This window comes from Physcomitrium patens, chromosome 7 (genome assembly GCF_059467195.1).
Source record: "Physcomitrium patens ecotype Gransden chromosome 7, ASM5946719v1, whole genome shotgun sequence".
Taxonomy (NCBI): domain Eukaryota; kingdom Viridiplantae; phylum Streptophyta; class Bryopsida; order Funariales; family Funariaceae; genus Physcomitrium; species Physcomitrium patens.
In genome coordinates this window covers 11291119-11317576 of record NC_143416.1, presented here as the reverse complement: position 1 = coordinate 11317576, position 26458 = coordinate 11291119, and the positions used below count along the sequence as shown (strand labels likewise).

Sequence of the window (26458 nt, the reverse complement as noted above, 5' to 3'; positions counted from 1 at the left end):
TTCTAATTTCTATTTCTCTAAGGATTTCTACAATAATTACTATATCTTGTGATTAAAAGCATTTTAAATGCACATTTTTATCCTAAAACAATAAGTGAGTCAATTTGATGACTTATAGTGACTACCAAAAATATCTAGATATAAGCTCTAAAGTCTTATTGTATCCAAAATATCTTGCCACTAGAAAGTTGTGACGTACTTCAAGAACATATAAATTTGCTTTTCTTTTTAGAACATATAAGTGAACTTCAAAATAGAATAGGTTGTTTTTGAGCTCAAACTTAGAAGTATCATGAAACTTAGAAGAAATATTCTTGATATCATGAATAAGAGAATTTGAAGATATATTTGATTAAATTTGCTTAATAAAAGTTGAATCAACTGATAATGTTGATTTTATCACTTAGAGATGAAATTATGTGGGCTTTAAGACTACCATTCTTTATTGATCAAAAGCAACATTTCCTTCTTTTGGTACAAAATAAGAATTTAAAGAAAGAAAATTTAATAAATCTTGTTGTTTTTTAAGTTGATACATGATCTTAAAGTCAAATCATGATAATAACATGCTCTAATGAACCTTGTAATAATTCAATATCTATATTGACATAAAATACTTGAAGTTCTTATGATCCATATATATGGTGACTAGATTAAAAATACTTTTTAGATAATGATATCAGTTCTAAAAAGAATCCATAATTTCAAGAGGCTTTTTATTATGGATTTTGTAATTGATTTCCATTGCTAAAAGTTACTTAAAATAAAAGGCTATTGGATGGAATATGTCATGTGCTCTTATTTGTGACATTACGACACCTAAAGCAGAGTCTAATGTATTTTTTTTATGAAAAATGCCTTGAAAAATTTGACATTATATACAATTGGTGCAAAAATAAATTCCTTCTTCAAAGCATAAAACAATGCTTTGGCTCCTTTTCTTCATTCAAGTTTGTTTTCACAAGTCAAATGTGTAAGAAGAGTTGTAATTTTAAAAAAATAATAATAAATATTTGGTAGTAATTAACAAAGTTCAAAAAGTATTGTACATGTTTTATAATTCTTGGAATCTATCAATTTATATAATCTAGACCTTCTTCAGATCTATCATTAGTTCTTCATTGAAAATAATATATCCTAAGAAGTCAACTTAAGTAATATAGAATATACACTTTTTTTCTATCTTAGCATATAATCTTACATCTCTAAGTTTTTATAATATACAATATATATAAAATTTATGATCTTTTTTATTATTTAAGTAGATTAAAATATTACTTAAATAACAAACAACAAAATTATTAAAGAAATTACAAAAAATATCATTTATAAGATGTTGAAAAGTGATTGGTATATTAATGAGTCCAAAAGGCATGACATTATATTCAAAATTATCATTTCTAGTTCAAAAAGTAGTCATTTATACATCTTTTTCTTTTTTTACATAGACCAGGTTGAATGTTCCTTATAGATCTATTTTTGTATAGATCTTTGTTTGATTGAATTGATAAAAAAGTCTTAAAATCAAAAATAGTGAATAACTATTTTAAATGGTGATCTTATTAAGTCCTCAATAGTCTACATACATCTATAGAGATCCATCATTATTCTTCATAAATAAGATAAGAGCTCTTGTTAGAGATTTTAAATAACATTTGAAGTTTTTAGGCAATTTTTCATCAATATATTCCTTTAGTACAACCATCCCATTTTACAATAAGCTATAGATTGATCCAAATGGTGGTTTAGCTCATTCTCGAAAATCATTTAACATCCCTAATGTCAATGCTTTAAAAAAATATTTACATTCTTTTTTTCAAAAATATCCTAGAAATCTTGATATTGGTTAGGAATACTACTAAATATCTTCCTACTATCAAAAAAAGGTGTGGTGTACATATAGCAAAAAATGATCATTTTTTTTGTGGCATGCAAAAAAGCTCTCGTAGCTACTAGTAAAGATTTTGATGTATTAGAATTATATATTTCTACTTGACTAATAAGATTTTTTATTAAATTACCAAAAAATTTAAGATTAGAAAAAATCTAATATATTTGAGGATTATATTTTTTTATACATGATAATTTACAAATAACTAAATTAAAAGAAGATCTTATCATATCAAATATTACTATGCTATTATGTTCTTTAATTATTACATTGAAAGGAATAGTTTCATAGATATTATCTCCAAAAGACAACAAACAATCATCTTTAACTTCTACATGTACAAGTTTAGTTTTCTTGAATAAAGATATTTCTTATTTTTTAACAAAGTCTTTGTCTATAAAACAAGTTGAGGCTCTTGAATCTTATAATACAAAGACTTTGTAATATTAAGGTCCTAAATATACATCTATTGTAAAATAAGGTGAGTAATCTGAGGAGAGAATAGAATCTTTATTAAGTATTATTGTCAAGGACATAAATCTCAAGGAACTAAAATGTCAATACACCCTTGTGACACTCAAAAAGATTAAAAACTCACTCAAAGATGATATAGTATTAAACTAGAATATCTATTGTCAAAGATAAGAAGATTAGAAAGTCTTAAAACAAGACTAAAGACTAGGAAGGCATTAACAAGAGTGAAGAATGCTATACTCTTGCCTCAATATATACTCTTAACTAGGAGTTATATAAAAATATTCTATAAGACCTCTAAAATGTATTGACTTTGCAAGATATGTCTCTTAACTTACAAGGTAAGTTTTCTATATGTACACCATATGATTAGCTTATTGTGTTAGCTACCAACAGGTGATTAACTTATTGACCAAGCTTCTATCCTACTAATCAATTACAAACACATATAAAATCAAAGCAATATCTATAAAGCTTTTTAAAATCTTTTTTAAAAAATATTATAAAATAAAATTATTTTTACCTATTTCTACTTAATAATATAGATAAATATTATAATAAATATGTATGTGTATGACATTACCTTCCCTTCTAGAGACAAGTTCTATGAGGAGTGGTCATCATATGTTGAAAAAGTCCAAGATGTGGCAAATTACATTTACTCCATACTTTGATCTTTGTTCTTTTCAAAGATGGTTGATAGGTCTTCTAAGCCATCAATAGTGTCTTATATTAGAGTGGTAAGACCATCCTATTATTTGATCATTTTTGAAGCCTTTATAATATTTTTAAAATAAAATATTTAAAATAACATGAGCAATTGTTCCAACCTCTAATAAAATCACCAAATATCAAGAGTCTCTTCTAAGGTTGTGATATCAAACATATTATATCTTGCCATCTACTCAAGAAAAGAGGTGTTATTCTTGAAGAACTTCATTTTGATTATGTTATCTTGAAGGTTGTTACAATTACAATATTTCATCTAATAAGTTAGCAAGTAATAGCTCTTGAGTTGAATCTACTAATTATTAATCTTCCATCTTTTTAGCATCACAAATACACAAAAGTACCAAATAAAAATTAAAAATAGAATGCTATTTTTTCTTGATCTTGTTTTTTTTTTATAGCAAAGATTTGTTATTCTTCATCTTCATTTTGATAAATGTCATTAATGAAAAATCTCAACCTTCTTTAGTACATTTGTAAGATTCTATAGTCGCTCTTATATATATTCAGTAATTTCATATCTATATCAATCAATAAGATATTCTAACCTATTTTAGTGCTACCTTAAATCTAAGACTTCTTGTACCTCAAATTCTTGACTATTATCTATTTTTGTAGGACGAGGTGGCATTTGTCTTGTTCTTGAGATATTTATTGTCTTTTATGGCTCGAGAAGAGATACATGGAATACAAGATGGATCTTCATAGACTTTGATAGCTAAAATCAATAAGCAACAAGATTGGCTTGTTTACTTATAAGAAAAGGTCTAAGCCTATAATATTTTAATTTGTCACAAAATGAGTAGTCTTGATGTTACGATGAAGTAGTTATATCTTATGATTACCTTTAAATTGTAGTTGATCCTTGTAATATGCATCCACATTGATCTTTTGTCTTTCTTATACTTCTTATAATTGTGCCTTCATTTTTGCATGTAGTTTTAACAAACAATTCACCAAATCTTCTATTGCAAGCTTATCAATTTTTAAAATATCAAAAGTATTAAATTAAAGATCATAACCATAATTAGAAAAAAAAGTTATTTTATGAATAAAAGAATGTATCAAATTATTATACAAAACTTTGCAAAAGACGAAAAATTTATCTAATCAACTTGATAATAATTAATGGTATACTTCAAATACTACTTTAGAACTTAATTCACTCATTTTGTTTACCCATCAATTTAAGGATGAAAAGCCAAAAAGAGCTTTATATCTACCTTTAATATCTTAAAAAGAATTCTCCAAAATTTTAATATAAATTGAATCTTTTTAGTTGATATAATATCCTTGAATAATCCATGATAGCAATAGATATGGTTAAGAAAAAGTTTAGTCATTTTTTTACTTATGAGTGATATTGTACATGATACAAAATATGCCATCTTTGTAAAAAAATTTACTAATATAAATTTAGAATCATATGAACTTAAGAATAGAAGATGGATGATAAAATCCATAGAAATAGGAGACTATGGTTGTTTCAAAATAGGTAATGGTTGAAGAAGTCTATAAGATCAATGACGAGGAGTTTTAGATCTTGAACAAATATCATATGATTATACAAAGTCTTTAACTGCCTTTTATTTTTGAGGCTTCTAAAAATCTTTAGATATTAGCTCCAAAGTCTTATTGTATCCAAAATGTCTTGCTGTTGAAAAGTCATGACGAGCTTAAAGAACACGTAATTGTGCTTTGCCTTTTGGAATGTATAATCATCTTTTAAAGTAGAGTACATTATTCTTAAATTCAAACTTAGAAGTATCATGAGACTTAAAAGAATTATCCTTGGTATCATGAATAAGAGGATCAAAAGACATACTTGATTGAATTTGCTTAATAAATATTGAATCAATAATCAATGTTGATTTTATTGCTTGAAGATAAAAATGCTCCAACTTTAAGAAAACTATACTTTATTGATTAAAAGCTACATCTCTTTCTTTTGGTACAAGATAAGACTATCTTAAAAAGACATCTTTTAAACCTTGTTATTATTTAGGTCTATAGGTAATCTTAAAATCAAAATTTGATAACAACATATTCCAATCAGCTTGCCAACATTTCAAAATACGTATCGAGATAAAATACTTGAGGTTTTGGTGATTCGTGTACACAATAAATGCACTTACTAGAGATTTTGAATGGCATATGAAATTCTTAGCCAAGTTCTCATCAATACACTTTTTTAATGCAGTTAGTTTATTTTATATTAAATTGTAAATTGGTCCAAATGGTGGTTGAACTCTTTCTTGTAGATCAATTGAATAATCATAGAATCAATACTTTGGAAGAATATCTGTATTTTTTATTAAAAATAACTTGAAAATCTTAATATTGGCTTCAAATACCACTTGATGTCTTTTTACCATCAAAAATAGATATGGCATATATAGCAAAAGATGATCCTTCTTTTGTACATGCATCAAAGCTCTTGTACACATTAGTAAGGATTTGGATATATTAGAATTATTTATTTCTACTTCACTAATGAAATTTTAGATTAAACTGTAAAAAGAATTAAGATTATAAGAAATCCAATCTATTTAAGGATTATATTTTTTTTAATGACAATGTTTTTAAAATATTTAGATTGGAGGAAGATCTTATCATATTAAATATTACAATAATTTTATGATCTTTAATTGTTACATCTAAAAGAACAATCTCTTGAATAATTTCTCCAAAAGACAAAAAAAAAAAAAAAATCTATGACTTCTTTATGTAGGAATTTGTATTTCTTGATTAAAGATATTTTTTACTTTTTGACAAAGTCTTTGTCTATAAAATAAAGTGATGTTTGAATTTTGTTTGATTTATGTGTACATGAAGAATTAGATTGTGAACTAACTTGATGCAGTTTCAATTGTTACTTTTCAATTATGTGGATTGTTCTTCACTCATTTTTACTTTTGTAGATAAGCACCGTAGATGCACGATGTTTATAGCTACTTTTGTAAAGATTAGGTTTATAAAATTAATATCTAAATAGGAGGTTAAAGTTTTTACATCTCTGTATTTATAGAATAAAGCATAATTGAAAGTCCCCTTAATATATCAAAATATGTTTCTTACAACTTTTATATTCGTTTCTTGTGGTCAAGTGAGATACTTACTAAAACATCCTATTGCAAATATCAAGTCAAGCCTTGTATTTGTAGCTCAAGTTAAGTTGCCAGTTATGCTTTTGTGTAACTTAAGAATAATGAGAAGAGATTTCATCCCTGCTTGTAATTGAATACTTGGACTCATCAAAAATTTGAACAGATTTTAGTTTTTCATATCATATTTTTTTAGAAGATTCAATAGATAACCACATTAGTGAACAAAATCACCTTAGTCTACGTACAATAATTCTACTGCTAGATAAAGTGCCATCCTTCCAAAACCTAGATATTTCAAATTCTACTTTGAGCATAAACTTCATTTTGTCAATTTCACGCTGATTGTCTCTATTGACAAATAAGTTATCCACTAAAAGTAGAACCACTGTATAATTCTTGAGCATAAGTAAAAAATGGAGGTTTGAATTAGAGGTACTCCCTTTTAGAATCAGATTTCTTTTGAAGTAAGCATAAATGTCACTATTTTGAACAAAAAGAGCTTGGTGTAGCTCGTATTGGGCATATTTCAACTGAGCAACCTTCTATTTTGCGACTAACAGGTACGTGAGCCATTGTATTATATAAAAATCATAAACTGAATACAAAACTCAGGCTGGAAATGAACACTCTCATCGTATTTGACAATACTATTTATGAAGGGGGATGAATGAGAGTCAGTCATTCTGTTGTCCTGGATTACTCCTCCACATTCGTTCCTTCTCCTCCAAGCACTGAGCCCTGTTTGGACTGGGACACTGTATGATACACTCAGTGATCCTCCAAAATCATTCCTGCAGCATCAATCAAGCTGCAATCATTCTTGCTACAAGCATTAGACTCTTCTCTAAAGTATTGATGTGTTGCTGCAACCGGACGCGATAGCCGATGATTTTCGAGTCTTGCTGCATGAGAGTCTCCTGATTAGAAACAAGAAAAGAATTGACAAGAGGGAAGAAGGCTTCCCTCTTGTCTCTATATATACTATCGAACTAGAGGCTACATGGCGACGTTCTATAGGACCTCCAATGTGTGTAGGTCACATACATTGACTTACAAGGCAAGTTTTTCTATGTGTGGGCCACATAGTTAGCTTGGTCTTCAAGTTAACAACATGTGTGGTACATGACCAACTTGTTGACCACATTTCTAATCCAAAAAGTCAATCAAGACACCTATAAAAATCAAAGCAGCATCTATGAAGCTTTTAGGAAGCTTTCATAGTAAATACTATAGAATTAACTTATTTTTACCTACTTTTACTTACTTATATCTATTTATACATGTAATTATTGGCTTATATGTGTATGTTCGTGACATTATCCCCCCTTCTAAGGACGAGTTCCACTAGGAGCGGTAATCATATGTTGAGGAAATCTATGATGCGACAAATTATATTCGCCACATACTTTGATCTTTGTTCTCTTCGAAGATGATTGATAGGGTCTCTCAACCATCGGTAGAGTCCCATACTAGGGCGGGAAGACCACCAAGTTATTTGATCATTGTTGAGGCCTTCATAACTTTGTTCGAATAAAATATTTGGAAAACCATCAGGAGTTGTTCCTACCTCTAGTAAAATCACCAAACATCAAGAGTCCCTTCTAAGGTCGTGATACCAAACGCGTTGTATCTTGCCATCTATTTGAGGAAGAATATGTCGTTCTTGAAGATCTTCATCTCGATTGTGTTGTCTTAAAGGTTGTGACAATCGTAATGTCTCATCTAGTAAGTTAGCAAATGGATGCTCTTGAGTCGAATCAATTGGTTGTTGGTTCTCCATCTCCTGAGTATTACAACTATAAAGAAGCTACAAACAAGGATTGAAAGTAGAATGTTATCTTGGCTAGATCTTATTTCTTTTATAAGGAAGATTTTCATCTTAATTTTGATGGATGTCGTCAATGAAAAGCCTCCACAACCTTTGTTATATTTGTAAGATTTTTTACTGGCTCCCATGTGCATTCACTAATATCATATAAGATATTCCAATTTATTTCGACGCCCCCTTGAATCTAAGACTTCTTCCACTTCAAACTCTTCATTATTGTCCATTTCTATAAGAGGAGGTGGAGCTTGTGTTCTTCTTGGTATGTCCACTGTCTTGTATGGTTCAAGAAGAGATACGTGGAATAGTGGATGGATTTTCATTAACTTTGGTAGATGTAAATGATATGCAACTGAATTGATTTGAGTAGAAATAGAAAATGATCCAAGCCTTCGATAGTCCAACTTCTCACAAGAATGAGTGGTCTTGATATTGCGATGAAGTAACCATATCTTATCACCCATGTAGAATGGTGGTTGTTCCTTTTGATAGACATCCGTATTAACCTTTCTCTTGTTCTTGAGCTTCTTTTAACTACATCTTCATCGTTGCATGTAGCTGTGACAAATGAATTGTCAAATCTTTTACAGCAAGATTATCAACTTTTAAAAAGTCAAAAGTATCAAGTCGTGGATGATAACCATAATTAGTAAAGAAAGATGTTTGTTTTGTAGAAGAATGTACCATGTTATTGTAAGCAAACTCTGCCAATGGCAAAAGAGTTGTCCAATTATCTTGTTGGTAGTTAATGGTACACCTTAAATACTGCTCCAAAACTTGATTAATATGCTCTATTTGTCCATCAATTTGGGGATGGGATGTCGAAGATAGTTTTATATCCACTTTTAGAATCTTGAAAAGAGTCCACCAAAATCTTGATACAAATTGAGTTCCCTTATCTGATATAATATCTTTAAATAATCCATGATAGCGATGTCGTATTGTAAATGCTTACAGTATGTAAAAATTAGCTAAAACATATTATATGTTGATAAATCTAGATGTGTGTTAGAGTGGCTAGTAGATTAAATTAAAAGGATTTGGTATAAGAAACTTTATTTTGTTTCTTTACTTCTTTTGATTTTGATATTAAAATATATATATATATATATATATATATATAGGACCTAAATGTTTAGTATGAAGCCTTGGGAGAAGGTGGAAACCTAAGGATGAAAATCTAAACTAGTAGGAGGCGAATTGAAAGGGATGAAAGCAAGGCATGGTCGGATGAAGGCAAGGAATGGAGAACTTCATCCCTATTGGTCGAATACTATGCCCAATAGGCTTCAAGGAGGCTGTCCGAGGCCTTATTAAGGATTAGGGTTCCTCTTTCGAGGGCATTTGGAGATTAAAAGCTAGGATTGTAAAGTATAGGATTTGGAGAACAATTTGTGTACAAAAATTAGAGGATTTGGAGTGAGGATGAAAAAGTTATAACCGTTTGAAGTTAAGGTATTTATTTAAGACATACTGTTACTCTTTTGAGAGTACGAGGAGTTTTACAGTAGCTTTTGAAGATAGAAAGGTGCTATTGGAACGGCAATTTGAAGGCCCACGTCTTTTACGAAAGAATTATTGCTTTTGGAGTTCATATGAAAGAGTTGTAAGGAGTTGAAGGCGACGCTTCCAAATCAAAAGCAGTAAATAAGCGGGTTTGTTTGTAGTAATGGTTGAAGCCATGACTTGAGTTTTCGGATGAATTTTTGGCTCAAACTTTTTGGAGAATGTAAAATTTTGTATTAAGAAGCTATGCATATAAATTTCATGGCATTTGAGCTTATATTTTGTGAGATATGAAGAAAATTGCACGCGGATGTATAAAGACAAGGGTTTGAAGCGACTGTTAGAGATTTCAAGATATCTCAAGATCTGCAATGAATTTGCAATTGAAAATTTTTGTAGAAGTTAATAAGAATACATCAGTACCTCATGTAAAATTAGAGTTTGTTTGGACAATCGGATTAAGAGATATGAGGTGTTGAAGTTCGGAAAAATCTCCACATAAGAATAAACAAGGATTTAGAAGATTTTATCATATTTTGGAAGTTGTGGGTTACTTGAAGATTGTGTATTTGGTGTAATTACTCAAAAAGAAAAAAATTATATATAAAATTAGGGCTTCCCTTATTTTAAAGCTTGATTGAATAATTAGTGACAGCCAGAAGCCCAGCGTTTTCTTGAGGCAAACTCTCTCTACCCCGACAGCGATAGATATTATCAAGAAAGAGCTTAAAATTCACCAATTCTTCTATTGCAAGCTTATCAATTTTTAAAAAGTTAAAAGTATTAAATTGTTGATCATAACCATAATTAGAAAAAAAATTTATTTTATGAATACAAGAATATATCAAATTATTATACGCAAACTCTACAAAAGACTAAAAATTTGTCTAATCATCTTGATAATAATTAAAGGTATACTTCAAATACTACTTTAGAACTTGATTCACTCATTTTGTTTATCCATTAATTTAAGGATGAAAAGTTAAAAAGAGCTTTATATCTACCTTTAATATCTTAAAAAGGATTCTCCAAAATTTTAATACAAATTGAATCTTTTTAGTTGATATAATATCCTTGAATAATCCATGATAGCAATAGATATTATTAAGAAAAAGCTTAGTCATTTTTTTACTTGTGAGTGATATTATACATGATACAAAATATTCCATCTTTGTAAAATAATCTACTAATATAAATTTAGAATCATATGAACTTAAGAATAGAAGATGGATGATAAAATCCATAGAAATAGGAGACTATGGTTGTTTTAAAATAGGTAATGGTTGAAGAAGTCTATAAGATCAATGATGAGAAGTTTTAGATCTTGAATAAATATCATATGATTATACAAAGTCTTTGACTGCCTTTTATTTTTGAGGCTTCTAAAAATCTTTAGATATTAGTTCCAAAGTCTTATTGTATCCAAAATGTCTTGCTGTTGAAAAGTCATGATAAGCTTAAAGAACACGTAATTGTGCTTTGTCTTTTGGAATGTATAATCATCTTTTAAAGTAGAGTACATTTTTCTTAAATTCAAACTTAGAAGTATCATGAGACTTAAAAGAATTATCTTTGGTATCATGAATAAGAGGATCAAAAGACATACTTGATTGAATTTGCTTAATAAATATTGAAACAATAGTCAATGACGATTTTATTGCTTGATAATAAAAATGCTCTAGCTTTAAGAAAATCATACTTTATTGATTAGAAGCTACATCTCTTTCTTTTGGTCCAAGATAAGAATATCTAAAAAAAGAATCTATTAAATCTTATTATTATTTAGGTCTATCGATAATCTTAAAATCAAAATTTGATAACAACATATTCCAATCAGCTTGCCAACAATTCAAAATACATGTCGAGATAAAATACTTGAGGTTTTGGTGATCCATATATACAATAAATGCACTAGAAGTATTTTTTAGATAATGATGCCATTCTTGAAATATATTTGTTATTACAAGAAACTCTTTGTCATGGATCTTATAGTTATTCTTAATTATTGATAATTTCTTGAAATAAAAAGTAACTAAATGGAGTTTATCATTTGCTCCCATTTCTAATAAAATAACATCCATAACAAAATCCAATGCATTTACTTCCATAAAAGATGCCTTAATAAAATTTATATGATATAAAATTGATGCAAAAATAAATATTATTTTTAAGGCTTCAAAAGATATTTCAATTTCTTTTTTCTACTAAAATTTATCTTTATATGTCAAGCATATAAGAAGAGCTACAACTTGAAAAAAGTTCTTAATGAAGATTCAATAATAATTGGCAAATTCCAAAAAATATTATAAATCTTTGACGATTTTTAGAACCTTCCAATCCGTGATAGACTGAATCTTTTTAAGATCCATCATTAAGCCTTCATTAGAAATAATGTATCTTAAGAAATCAACTTGAGTAGTATAGAATACACGCTTTTTAAGTTTTGGATATATTTCTATACTTCTATGTTTTTGTAACACATGACAAATATGAAGTTCATATTCTTTTATATTTTTAGAATGGATTACATTGTTGTCTACTTACAAGCAATAAAATCATCAAAAAAACTCACAGAAGATATCTTTTATGAGATGTTGAAAAGTGGTTGGTGCTATTATGAATCTAAAATGTATAACACTATATTTGAAATATCCATATCTAGTTTAGAACCAGTCTTTTACTCATTTTTTTTTTTAATGTGGACCAAGTTGTATGCTCCTTGTAGATCTATTTTTATGTAGATCTTTGCTTGGTTGAGTTGATCAGAAAGTCCTGAAATCAAAAGTAAGGAATACCTATTGTTGATGATGATCTTATAAAGTCCTTGATAGTCTATGTACATCTGTATAGATCCATCTATTTTCTTCACAAATAATATAGGAGCTTTTAATGGAGATTTTGAATAGCATATGAAGTTTTTAACTAAGTTCTTATCAATGTACTCTTTTAGTGTAGTCAATTTATTTTACAAAAAGTTGTAAATTGGTCTAAATGGTGGTTGAATTCTTTCTTATAGATCAATTGAATAATTATTTAATCATCACTTTAGAAGAATATCTACATTTATTTTTAAAAATATCTAGAAAATCTTAATATAAACTTAGAATACCACTTGATGTCTTTTTACCATCAAAATGAGTGTGGAATATATAGTATGAGTTAAAAGCTCCAATGGTTATTTATAATTCTTTTTATAATGTTTAATATATTTTTATTATTTTTAATACTAATATAACTAATTAATAGATTTAAATTATTTTTTTATTTAATTATGACTTTAATCATATCTTTAGATTGTTAATTAGATGGATACTCCTAATTAGTAGATTGATTCACTATTTTAAAACTCAAAAGAAAAAAGTAGTAAATTTAAAAGATCTATGTTTTTTTTTCTTGAATTACTTTAAATCTTTTTTTTAGTGATAAAACTACAGTTTTAGTAGAATTTTCTTCTAATTAATAAGAATTATATCTTAAATTAATCCACAATCTTAATTTTCAATCCAAAAGCTAATTTCTAATTTTACTATAGGTAGAAAGTCTCCTAAACCTAATTACTCTATCTTCTTAATTGATTTCAAGATTTTAAGCTTAAATTTTATTTTATAATTTAATTAGATTAAAAATATAAAGTCTAATTGTTAAACTAATGATGATCTTAAAAAGATGGAGACAAGCTAAATTTTTGTTGGAGTCTCCTCTCATAGTGATTTAATCACTACTTGAAGTTGAAAAAAAAAAGAAAAATTGGAAAACATCACAAGCGTATTAATTCAAGGCCAATTTTCAATTAGGCTTTGGATTTGCTAAGAGTTCGTATTTAAGGGAGTTTAAATTGAAGAATGGTGATTATGAAGGCTTTGATGGCAAGAATCCTTGCTGAATTCCAAGTAGGCTAATTAGAATTAGAATTGTAGTTGAAATTTACAACTAAAGTAGCAAATTAATTGGTTCTTATGATTTAGAACTCAGATTCGGGCTTGTGAATAGACGATCTTAGGATAAAAATATGTTTTAGAGACATTGGTGGTATTAGTTTCACCAAAAAGGTATTAATTTTTGAGTTCTAGGCATTTCTAGCCTTAAAATCGGAGTTAGGTTGAGAATTATTGAAGATCCATGATCTTGGTTAGGAATTTTCCGATTTTGATGGTAGAGATGTGTCCGCCACTTTTGGACCTCCTCCCACCTAGTTAAGAGGGCTTGGATGACCAAGCTCCCTCTCTCTCTCTCTCCATCTTCTTGTGGCAAAGCCATGGCAAAATGACCCCTCATCTTGTGAATGCAAATCTTCTTCTTTAAACTTACATGGCATTGGTTTTAACATGCTCAATCTATCTCTTTTTATTTTCTTTTTTTGAAACTTTTTAAGCAGATTTTAATTATCCTTAGCTTTGTAACAGCATAAGGCACGCTTGAATTGAAGTTGTGACAAATTTTTGGAGAGTTATCAAGATGGCAAAGGTCTATTGCCATGGCAGTGTAGGAGTATTGGCTTAAAAAATCTATAACTCAGTGACCTCTAACTCAACTTTGATGTGGATTATTGAAATGAATGCACTTTAAGGTTAGTTTACTTAAAAAATTTAAATCACTAATTCTTGATCTATATCAAATTTTTAATGAATTTTTAAATGCAAAGGGATCTATTTCCTCAGCAATGTTGAACAACCAGCTTTAAAAAATTGTAACTAAGTAATTACTTAATTTTTTGTACTGAAATTTATTAAAGAAGGAAATCTACTAAGTGTGGTTTTAGGAAAAATTATATTTTTCAATTTTAAACTATTTACTGATTTTTAGTGAATTTTTAAGTAGAAGGAGATCTGCTGCCTTGGCAGCTTAAGTCACCTTGTTTTGAAAACATATATCTCGGACATCAAACCTCGGATCAACCACAACAAATTTCAAGTGTATAGGAGCTGTAAGAGAATGTTGGCAAAATTTCAAACAGCAAGGGATCTGCTACCTTCAACTCGACATACTCTAAGTAAGTTTTTTTTCCTTAATTACCTTCTAATCACATCCTTTAGCACCTAAATTGCTATATTACTATTCATTTGTCTCATTATCATTATCATTAATTAATGTTATTTAATAATTTCAAGAATTTTTTATCTCACATTGGAAATTAATCTTAAATTCTTATTTTTCCATCTATTTTTACATTTTAAGGATAAAATAAAAAAATAAAAAAATAAAAATTCATCAGACCTTTTAATTTTTTTCTATTCCTTTTAACCTTAACCTTTAAAATTTTATTTTTAACTTTCAACTTAAAATTTTGTTACTTTTGAACTTTGACTTAACTTTTAATTATTAATTCTAACTTTAATTTTAAGTTTTTTTTTTTTTTTTTTTTTTTTTTTTTACTTTTTATTTTTAATTTTGTAATCTTCCAACTTTCATCTTGTATTTTAAAAAAATCTTAACATCATGTTAGTACTAATCTTAAATATTTAAAGCTATATATTACTGAATTTCCAATTCTAAATGAAGTTTATCATAAAATCTTCATCTGTAGATAACTTCTTATATAGAACTCCAATTTACATGGTTAATACCATCTTGAAAAGCCCTAGACTAGAATTCTAGCATGGTATTTGTTTATTTTTTTTATAATTTTATTCCAATTTGTAATTTTCAGAGTACTTAACTAAATGAACTACAAATGCTAAAAATCAAATCATAAAAATATGTAACTAACTTGTTGTATTATTGGATTAATCTTAATTATTACATCATTTTATTTTTCTTATCTTATAGATGATTTGCATGTCGACATCAATTAATATTGGATTCTAATCTAAATTATAATCTAATTAAATCCAATTTAAGTGAGGGGAGAAAAATCCACTCACATTTTGGTGTGTTTGCCAAGAGTCCCCCTTGGTGTTGTTGCTTGGAAGATATTTATCTTAATTTTTGCATTTACTAACTTTTCTTTCTCAATTGTTTTGAGTTTTGCTTATTCTTGTGTTCTTATTGGTTATTCTATTTTCTATCTTGTATTGTTGTGGACTTCTTTGTTTATGTTTTTGGAGTTAAAGCTGAAAATACTATGGAGTCATCATGGAAGGATCACAACATGAGGTAAGTTCTTTATCCTTCTTCTAAGCTAGCCTTTAGGTTCAAATATTTCTATCTTAGGTGGTAGATATAGAAAGAGCATACTGATCGGGCATACTAATCGGGCATACTAATTTGTATCCTTGTCATACTTATAAAAGCAAAACTTCATAGATTTGATTATGAAGTTGATCTACTTACTTCCTTGAACCACACAACTTCTTGACATAGATTTTGAACTTCTTTCGTAGCTATAGAATTAATATTTCCATGGTTGATGCCACTAATGCATGAAATTTCTATTCTAAAAGTATCGACAAATATCTGAAGATCTGCAATAGTTGCAAATCTATTTTCACTTCCACCAAGTATAGCATCCATGATTTTTTCTTCTATTTCAAATAATTTAACAAATCCAAAAGTCAAATTACAAGAAGATAATCTACAATATCTAATATCAAATGAAAATTTTCACAAAGAATGATAATCTGCTCTCTTCAAGGAAAAAAGATTGGTATTAGAAAACTCAGTAGTTTGTTTAAGGGTGGATAATGCACAACCTTTAAAATACAATAATAGAAGTAGAATAATTTACTTATTTCTAAAATAAGATAAATACAATAAATTAGTATTTTATCAAACTATCAAGGATATGCACATCAAAGAACTAAACTATCAATATACTCTTGTGACACTCAAAAAGACTAAAAAATCATTCAAAGATAATATAGTATTAAAATAAAATGGCTATTGCCAAAGATAAGAAGACTATTAAGTCTTGAAATAAGACTAAAGACTAGAAAGGCATTGACAAGAGTGAAGAAGGCTTACATCTTGCATCAATATATACACTCAACTAAGAGCTATATAGTGATACCATATTTGACTTTTAAAACATGTTGACTTTACAAGACAAGCATCTTAAATTGCAAAGCAAGTTTTTCATATGTATGGCACATAGTCAACTTGTCTTGTAAGCTACCAACACATGGTTAACTTATCAACTAAGTTTCTATCCTACTAATTAATTATAAACAAATATAAAGTCAAAGTTACATCTATGAAGCTTCTAAGAAGTTTTTTTAAGAAATATTATGAAATAAATCTACTTTTATCTACTATTTAATCATATAGATAAATATCATAGTAGATATGTATATTTGTAACAATTGCACATGATTCCAATAGCATAGTTCTTACTATAACTAAAAAAACATATTTTTTGATCCATTGTAAATTTTGGCAATTATACTTCTCATTTTGTAATTATACTGCATCTTTAGATAAGGTTGGGTAATATGCTTAGCTTCTCCACAATATAAGTACAAATCTTTTTAACAACTTTAAGTCTATTTTTACTTTGTGAAGAGTTTAACATGTATCATATCAATTTGTATTACTTTCGGCCTTGATAAATAAATTTTGAAAAACTTTAGAGTTGTTATTACTTAAATTATTTTTCTTAAGCCAAATCTTTGTTCTTGATGCCTTTAAAATAATCAAGTGTCACATATAATGGATTGAACATTAAATTGTTTCAAAGATTTTACTTTTGGCACTGTCATTTTAGTCCATGTTGAAAGCAAGGTTTTGGAATTTAGTAGCATATATGATGGCTAATTGTGATTTTTACCATAAAAATAAGAGCTTGGTCTTTGCTATTCTTTCTTGATCACTTTCTCTAAATGTAGTCATAAACACTTTTAGAAATGAATTCAAATCATAAAGGATTTACAAATCTTTTTCCATTAAAGAAGCAAACCAAGAAAAATACTTCCAAATAGAAGTGCACCTATGAATCCAACTTAAGAAAATTCATTAGGATATTTAGAAGAAATGTAACTTTAGATAGATCTTGATTTATTACAGAAATCTTTGAAATTTTGATCTTGTTCCATCAAACTTCTAGGGCATACTAACCCTAGTCTCTATTACACTTGTAGAAGCAAAACATCATGAATTTGGATGTGAGGTCAATTTAATTGTTTTCTTCAACTACACAACTTTTTAATATAGACTTTAAACTTCTTCTATGAGCATAAGATTAGTATTTTTGTAATTAGCACTAACAATGCTTAAAATTTCTACCCTAAGAGTGTTGATAAGATCGTAAAGATCTACAATAGTTGCAAATCTATTCTCACTTTTACAAAATATAGCATCCATGCTTTTTTCTTAAATTTCAAATAATTTAATTAATAGATAAGTGAAATTAAAAGAAAGTAATTTATTCTCTTTAAGGAAAAAACCTATGTTAGATTTTTTTTTTTTTTTTTTTTTTTTTTAAAGATAAGTAATCTACATCCTTCAAATAAATATGTATATCTGTGACACTTATTGGCATTGTAAATACGTTGGCTTATTATAAAGCTATAGGGATGTAATTGACTTTTATGTCTCCAATAATTATTTTCTCTCAAATAAAGTGATGTTTGAGTTTTGTATAATTTATGTGTACATGAAGAACTAGATTGTGAACTAACTTGATGCAGTTTTGGTTGTTGCTTTGCAACAATGTGGATTGTTCTTCACTCATTTTTAGTTTTGTGGATAGGCACAGTAGATGCACGATGTTCATAGCTACTTCTGTAAAGGCTAGGTTTATAAAATTAGTATCAACAGAGGAGGTTAACGGTTTTGCATCTCCGTATTTATAGAATAAAGCATAATTGAAAGTCCCCTTAATATATCAAAATATGTTTCTTACAACTTTTATATTCGTTTCTTGTGGTCAAGTGAGATACTTACTGAAACATCCTATTGCAAATATCAAGTCAAGCCTTGTATTTGTAGCTCAAGTTAAGCTGCCAGTTATGCTTTTGTGTAACTTAAGAATGATGAGAAGAGATTTCACCTCTGCTTGTAATTAAATACTTGGACTCATCAAAAGTTTGAACAGATTTTAGTTTTTCATATCATATTTCTTTAGAAGATTCAATAGATAACCACATTAGTGAACAAAATCACCTTAGTCTACGTACACTAATTCTACTGCTAGATAAAGTGCCATCCTTCCGAAACCTAGACATTTAAAATTCTACTTTGAGCATAAACTTCACTTTGTCAATTTCACGCTGATTGTCTCTGCTGACAAATAAGTCATCCACAAAGAGTAGAAACACTGTATAACTCTTCAGCACAAGTAAAAAATGGAGGTTTGAATCAGAGGTGCTCCCTTCTAGAATCAGATTTCTATTGAGGTAAGCATATATGTCACTATTTTAAACAAAAGGAGCTTGGTGCAGCCCGTACAGGGCATGATTCAACCGAGCGACCTTCTGTTTTGCGACTAACAGGTACGTGAGCCATTGTATTATATATAAATCATAAACTGAATACAAAACTGAGGCTGGAAATGAACACACTCTCATCGTATTCGGCAACACCATTTATGAGGGAGGATGAACGAGAGTCAGTCATTCTGTTGTCCTGGATTACTCCTCCACATTCGTTCCTTCTCCCCCAAGCCCTGAGCCCTGTTTGGACTGGGACACTGCACGATACACTCAGTGATCCTCCAAAATCATTCCTGCAGCATCAATCAAGCTGCAATCATTCCTGATACAAGCATTAGACTCTTCTCCAAAGTATCGATGCGCTGCTGCAACCGGACGCGACGGCCGATGATTTTCGAGTCTTGCTGCATGAGAGTCCCTAACTCTTCCGGGGACGAGAACGCTTGCATCATCGTTAGCTCCTGAAGGCGATTCACTATCGTCCTCTGCAGTGCGTAGCGGATTTCCAAGGGTATCTCGTCTGCGAGGCGTTCGTGCATAATTTTCGAATACGCTGCAATGCGGACCTTCATTTCCCATGCCTCTCGGTGCCACCCTGTCGCAGGTACTGCTTCGTTAAGAATCAGCCCCTCACGGATAGGTCCAACATCTAGTTCGATATATGCTTGGTTTGAGCGCCGAGCTTTTTCCACAGCAGAATTTATCTTCGCGATAGTGTCCAAGTAGGAGGCATTCGTTGTGAAGATGACCGTTCTCTCTTTGGCCAACATTCTCTCGACGAACTCCACAGTTGTCGTTTTGGTCTCATTCAGGACTTGGATTGCAAGCTTGTGGTGCCTGTCCCTCAAGTGAGGGTAGGCTTCAAATATAAGACTTTGAACATGTAGCACAACTTCGGCGGCATATTTGAACACTCGGTCCACGAGGAATATGCACGTCTGGGTGATGCTATCGATCTGTTTCTTCACCAACTGGTGCAAGACCGTGTGAGGCAGGAAGTCGGGAAGGGCCACTCCCTGATGCTCCGAGAACATCTGCCTAATCTCGTCAGTTTGGGATGGCTGGGACAGCCGCAGCCCAGATTTGCCCAGGTCTTCAGCAAATTTCGTGAATTCCTCGTGCAATCTTGCTGTGTAATGAAGAGTACAATCGTCGGGGACCAGACTGAAGTCTCCGTCCCGAACGACCTGAGTGAGCATGTTTAGCATTTCATTTTGCAGTCGTAAGAAGACCGCGACGGCCTCATTAACGCTGTCAATGCTCCTCGGAACATTGCTCATCTCCTGACGCCGCTTCTGGAGCGCTTCGTGTATTTGATCGCGGATGCGAGGTAAGCATCCCCTCACCATGTCCGATTGTATCTTGACGAGCCTTCGCGCAAGGGTGGGAATGCCAACCATGCTTCGGTCTATGTTTCTGAGGTCCGGGTGGTCATTAAATAACTCTAACTCTCGACACCTTGCCACAGCTATGCTGTCATCGGCAGGTGTGCGGTTGCGCACGCAAACATAACCGAGACCAATGCTGACGGCATCCGAGGTCACTTTCTCGAACAATCCCTCCGGCGCTTTATCTACCTTCGTGACAACCGCCAGCGTGCGCACGCCCTTTTTGTCCACAGTCTGAGATAGCCGGATGGACTCGCAGGTGGAAAAATCAACCTCGGCTGGGAGGACGTTCAGGATTATGCTCTCCTCGGGTTTTATGTAGTGCATTATCATGTCACGAACCTGCTCGTAAATATTCTCCGGCTGCCCATGAACTGGTACACGTGTAATGCCGGGGAGATCCACCATGGTAAGGTCGGGTGCGTCCGGCTTTCGAATGTGCAGCGAAATCGGAGTGTTTCTGATGTTTTTGTTGCTGCCGGCAAGGTCATCCGTAGCGGCATTGATAGCTGCTTCGATGTCGTCCTCTGAGTTGATTCTCATTTCTTTGACATTTTCATACTCCATTAGAATTTTGGAATCCTGTTCGGAGAGGCAAGACTGGAGTCGAAGGATGAGAGGCACCCTAGTAGCAATCCCCTGCCCTCGAGGCAGCGTGATACCTGCGAGTGACTCGAGCACGCTGCTCTTCCCGCTGCTTTGATCGCCGACGACCACGATCGTTGGTATGTTCACGTTCTCCTCCGTGATACCTTGCGTTCGGAGTTTGTCCAACACATCTAGTATGGGTCGTATTTCCGAGTGGAATGAATTACGAAGTGCCTCTGGATCGTAACTTTCGATCGGGTTCACGTTGCTCACGCTAGAGACCACCAACATGTTGTTGATCGAGTCATTCATCGTTAATTCCGACTGTTTCGACATGTTCAATGTTTTATATAAATCGGACTTGGAAGGAAACTGGATTATTGCCCACCGGATTAACAAAAGAGAACCACGGTCTGACGTTGTGAAGAACAAAGAACGTCGTTCCAATACGATCACACTGCGAAATCGTGGAGGTAAGATAAAATCAGCGCACAGCACAACAAACCTCCTTAAAAAACTTGCATCGAAGGCTACACAATGACCATCCAATTGTGAGGTGCACAGCTCACGTAAGCTGCCGTTTCTGCGGCGAGGCTTTGCAATTCCAAAACGGAACTGGCATCACAGGGCAGACAGGGCCACTTTCTGCATTTTCTTAGCCAGTTGTGTGCCAAGGCTACCAGAGCTGGAGTAATATCCAAGTTAATCTAGTTGACTACTGCTGCGAAGGACACCGCACCATCAGCAGGGAGAGGACACAAGTTGACCTGCCTGAAGACATTTGACATGGCTGAGACGAATAGTTGTTTCTATCCCCTCTGATCATCAGTGGAGCATCTACTTGCTTGAGTTTCCGTGGCCCAGTATTTGTCTAGAAGTTATCCACCGCGGAAACAAAAGTGGAGAAATACCCCACCATTGGGGTCGACTAACCACTGGTACTGTGCTACATGCACACAGAGATGAATCAGAATGGGCGACAATGTCTATACTAGTCTCGGTAAGAAGGTGAACCTGATGTCACAAGGCGGTTCTGCAAAGGAAAACCTCGAAATCGCAACCTCGCTGACGGTCAGTGAACTATCGTTGCAGGAGATTTGTTCGCACAAGCCCCTCGCTGCTGATTCTCCAAAGTCTACTGATCAGTTCAACTCGGATGCAGCTTTCCTTCCAGTCAGCTATCGTCTCGGAGAGAACACGTTGCGAGAGAGAGTCCTAGATGATGAACAAGGAGGTTCAGCGCTAGTCAAATACTACTGTGCAAAGGAATATCATTCGCTTCGGCCTGAGTGGTGTTCCGAATTGAGATTGTTTCCAACGGATGACTTGGTGTGACATGCTGCTGGCTATATATAGTGGCTCCGAATGTCCTACCGCAGTAGTGGATCTTATTGCCTTTTACGGTGCAGTTGGGCATTCGTAACAGGGTGGATAAGAACTAGATCTGTTCGTTTCCATCACAGCTGGATAACACGCAGAAGAGGAAGTGCGTCATTCATTTCCAACAATTCCTCTCGAATGTACTTCCTCTTCACAGAAGGATATCTCGAGTTATTTCTATTCACTGAGTGCGCGCAAACCCATCGCAGTAACTAATTTTAGTTCCGTACCCATCGTACTAACTAACCAACTAACTAACTAACGCCCTGCTGATTGTGCGGTGTCCGTCGCAGCTGTAATCAACTAGATTAACTTGGATATTACTCCAGCTCTGGTAGCCTTGGCACACAACTGGCTAAGAAAATGCAGAAAGTGGCCCTGTCTGCCCTGTGATGCCAGTTCCGTTTTGGAATTGCAAAGCCTCGCCGCAGAAACGGCAGCTTACGTGAGCTGTGCACCTCACAATTGGATGGTCATTGTGTAGCCTTCGATGCAAGTTTTTTAAGGAGGTTTGTTGTGCTGTGCGCTGATTTTATCTTACCTCCACGATTTCGCAGTGTGATCGTATTGGAACGACGTTCTTTGTTCTTCACAACGTCAGACCGTGGTTCTCTTTTGTTAATCCGGTGGGCAATAATCCAGTTTCCTTCCAAGTCCGATTTATATAAAACATTGAACATGTCGAAACAGTCGGAATTAACGATGAATGACTCGATCAACAACATGTTGGTGGTCTCTAGCGTGAGCAACGTGAACCCGATCGAAAGTTACGATCCAGAGGCACTTCGTAATTCATTCCACTCGGAAATACGACCCATACTAGATGTGTTGGACAAACTCCGAACGCAAGGTATCACGGAGGAGAACGTGAACATACCAACGATCGTGGTCGTCGGCGATCAAAGCAGCGGGAAGAGCAGCGTGCTCGAGTCACTCGCAGGTATCACGCTGCCTCGAGGGCAGGGGATTGCTACTAGGGTGCCTCTCATCCTTCGACTCCAGTCTTGCCTCTCCGAACAGGATTCCAAAATTCTAATGGAGTATGAAAATGTCAAAGAAATGAGAATCAACTCAGAGGACGACATCGAAGCAGCTATCAATGCCGCTACGGATGACCTTGCCGGCAGCAACAAAAACATCAGAAACACTCCGATTTCGCTGCACATTCGAAAGCCGGACGCACCCGACCTTACCATGGTGGATCTCCCCGGCATTACACGTGTACCAGTTCATGGGCAGCCGGAGAATATTTACGAGCAGGTTCGTGACATGATAATGCACTACATAAAACCCGAGGAGAGCATAATCCTGAACGTCCTCCCAGCCGAGGTTGATTTTTCCACCTGCGAGTCCATCCGGCTATCTCAGACTGTGGACAAAAAGGGCGTGCGCACGCTGGCGGTTGTCACGAAGGTAGATAAAGCGCCGGAGGGATTGTTCGAGAAAGTGACCTCGGATGCCGTCAGCATTGGTCTCGGTTATGTTTGCGTGCGCAACCGCACACCTGCCGATGACAGCATAGCTGTGGCAAGGTGTCGAGAGTTAGAGTTATTTAATGACCACCCGGACCTCAGAAACATAGACCGAAGCATGGTTGGCATTCCCACCCTTGCGCGAAGGCTCGTCAAGATACAATCGGACATGGTGAGGGGATGCTTACCTCGCATCCGCGATCAAATACACGAAGCGCTCCAGAAGCGGCGTCAGGAGATGAGCAATGTTCCGAGGAGCATTGACAGCGTTAATGAGGCCGTCGCGGTCTTCTTACGACTGCAAAATGAAATGCTAAACATGCTCACTCAGGTCGTTCGGGACGGAGACTTCAGTCTGGTCCCCGACGATTGTACTCTTCATTACACAGCAAGATTGCACGAGGAATTCACGAAATTTGCTGAAGACCTGGGCAAATCTGGGCTGCGGCTGTCCCAGCCATCCCAAACTGACGAGATTAGGCAGATGTTCTCGGAGCATCAGGGAGTGGCCCTTCCCGACTTCCTGCCTCACACGGTCTTGCACCAGTTGGTGAAGAAACAGATCGATAGCATCACCCAGACGTGCATATTCCTCGTGGACCGAGTGTTCAAATATGCCGCCGAAGTTGTGCTACATGTTCAAAGTCTTATATTTGAAGCCTACCCTCACTTGAGGGACAGGCACCACAAGCTTGCAATCCAAGTCCTGAATGAGACCAAAACGACAACTGTGGAGTTCGTCGAGAGAATGTTGGCCAAAGAGAGAACGGTCATCTTCACAACGAATGCCTCCTACTTGGACACTATCGCGAAGATAAATTCTGCTGTGGAAAAAGCTCGGCGCTCAAACCAAGCATATATCGAACTAGATGTTGGACCTATCCGTGAGGGGCTGATTCTTAACGAAGCAGTACCTGCGACAGGGTGGCACCGAGAGGCATGGGAAATGAAGGTCCGCATTGCAGCGTATTCGAAAATTATGCACGAACGCCTCGCAGACGAGATACCCTTGGAAATCCGCTACGCACTGCAGAGGACGATAGTGAATCGCCTTCAGGAGCTAACGATGATGCAAGCGTTCTCGTCCCCGGAAGAGTTAGGGACTCTCATGCAGCAAGACTCGAAAATCATCGGCCGTCGCGTCCGGTTGCAGCAGCGCATCGATACTTTGGAGAAGAGTCTAATGCTTGTATCAGGAATGATTGCAGCTTGATTGATGCTGCAGGAATGATTTTGGAGGATCACTGAGTGTATCGTGCAGTGTCCCAGTCCAAACAGGGCTCAGGGCTTGGGGGAGAAGGAACGAATGTGGAGGAGTAATCCAGGACAACAGAATGACTGACTCTCGTTCATCCTCCCTCATAAATGGTGTTGCCGAATACGATGAGAGTGTGTTCATTTCCAGCCTCAGTTTTGTATTCAGTTTATGATTTATATATAATACAATGGCTCACGTACCTGTTAGTCGCAAAACAGAAGGTCGCTCGGTTGAATCATGCCCTGTACGGGCTGCACCAAGCTCCTTTTGTTTAAAATAGTGACATATATGCTTACCTCAATAGAAATCTGATTCTAGAAGGGAGCACCTCTGATTCAAACCTCCATTTTTTACTTGTGCTGAAGAGTTATACAGTGTTTCTACTCTTTGTGGATGACTTATTTGTCAGCAGAGACAATCAGCGTGAAATTGACAAAGTGAAGTTTATGCTCAAAGTAGAATTTTAAATGTCTAGGTTTCGGAAGGATGGCACTTTATCTAGCAGTAGAATTAGTGTACGTAGACTAAGGTGATTTTGTTCACTAATGTGGTTATCTATTGAATCTTCTAAAGAAATATGATATGAAAAACTAAAATCTGTTCAAACTTTTGATGAGTCCAAGTATTTAATTACAAGCAGAGGTGAAATCTCTTCTCATCATTCTTAAGTTACACAAAAGCATAACTGGCAGCTTAACTTGAGCTACAAATACAAGGCTTGACTTGATATTTGCAATAGGATGTTTCAGTAAGTATCTCACTTGACCACAAGAAACGAATATAAAAGTTGTAAGAAACATATTTTGATATATTAAGGGGACTTTCAATTATGCTTTATTCTATAAATACGGAGATGCAAAACCGTTAACCTCCTCTGTTGATACTAATTTTATAAACCTAGCCTTTACAGAAGTAGCTATGAACATCGTGCATCTACTGTGCCTATCCACAAAACTAAAAATGAGTGAAGAACAATCCACATTGTTGCAAAGCAACAACCAAAACTGCATCAAGTTAGTTCACAATCTAGTTCTTCATGTACACATAAATTATACAAAACTCAAACATCACTTTATTTGAGAGAAAATAATTATTGGAGACATAAAAGTCAATTACATCCCTATAGCTTTATAATAAGCCAACGTATTTACAATGCCAATAAGTGTCACAGATATACATATTTATTTGAAGGATGTAGATTACTTATCTTTAAAAAAAAAAAAAAAAAAAAAAAAAATCTAACATAGGTTTTTTCCTTAAAGAGAATAAATTACTTTCTTTTAATTTCACTTATCTATTAATTAAATTATTTGAAATTTAAGAAAAAAGCATGGATGCTATATTTTGTAAAAGTGAGAATAGATTTGCAACTATTGTAGATCTTTACGATCTTATCAACACTCTTAGGGTAGAAATTTTAAGCATTGTTAGTGCTAATTACAAAAATACTAATCTTATGCTCATAGAAGAAGTTTAAAGTCTATATTAAAAAGTTGTGTAGTTGAAGAAAACAATTAAATTGACCTCACATCCAA

At 33.3% G+C, this 26458-nt stretch overlaps 2 pseudogenes; one reads left to right on the top strand and one right to left on the bottom strand.

The window, feature by feature from the left end:
• Positions 1-18491: 18491 nt before the first annotated feature.
• LOC149988558 (dynamin-related protein 4C pseudogene) lies at positions 18492-21149 on the bottom strand (annotated as a pseudogene).
• A 1722-nt stretch (positions 21150-22871) lies between these two features.
• Positions 22872-25529, top strand: LOC149988557 (dynamin-related protein 4C pseudogene; annotated as a pseudogene).
• Positions 25530-26458: the final 929 nt, after the last annotated feature.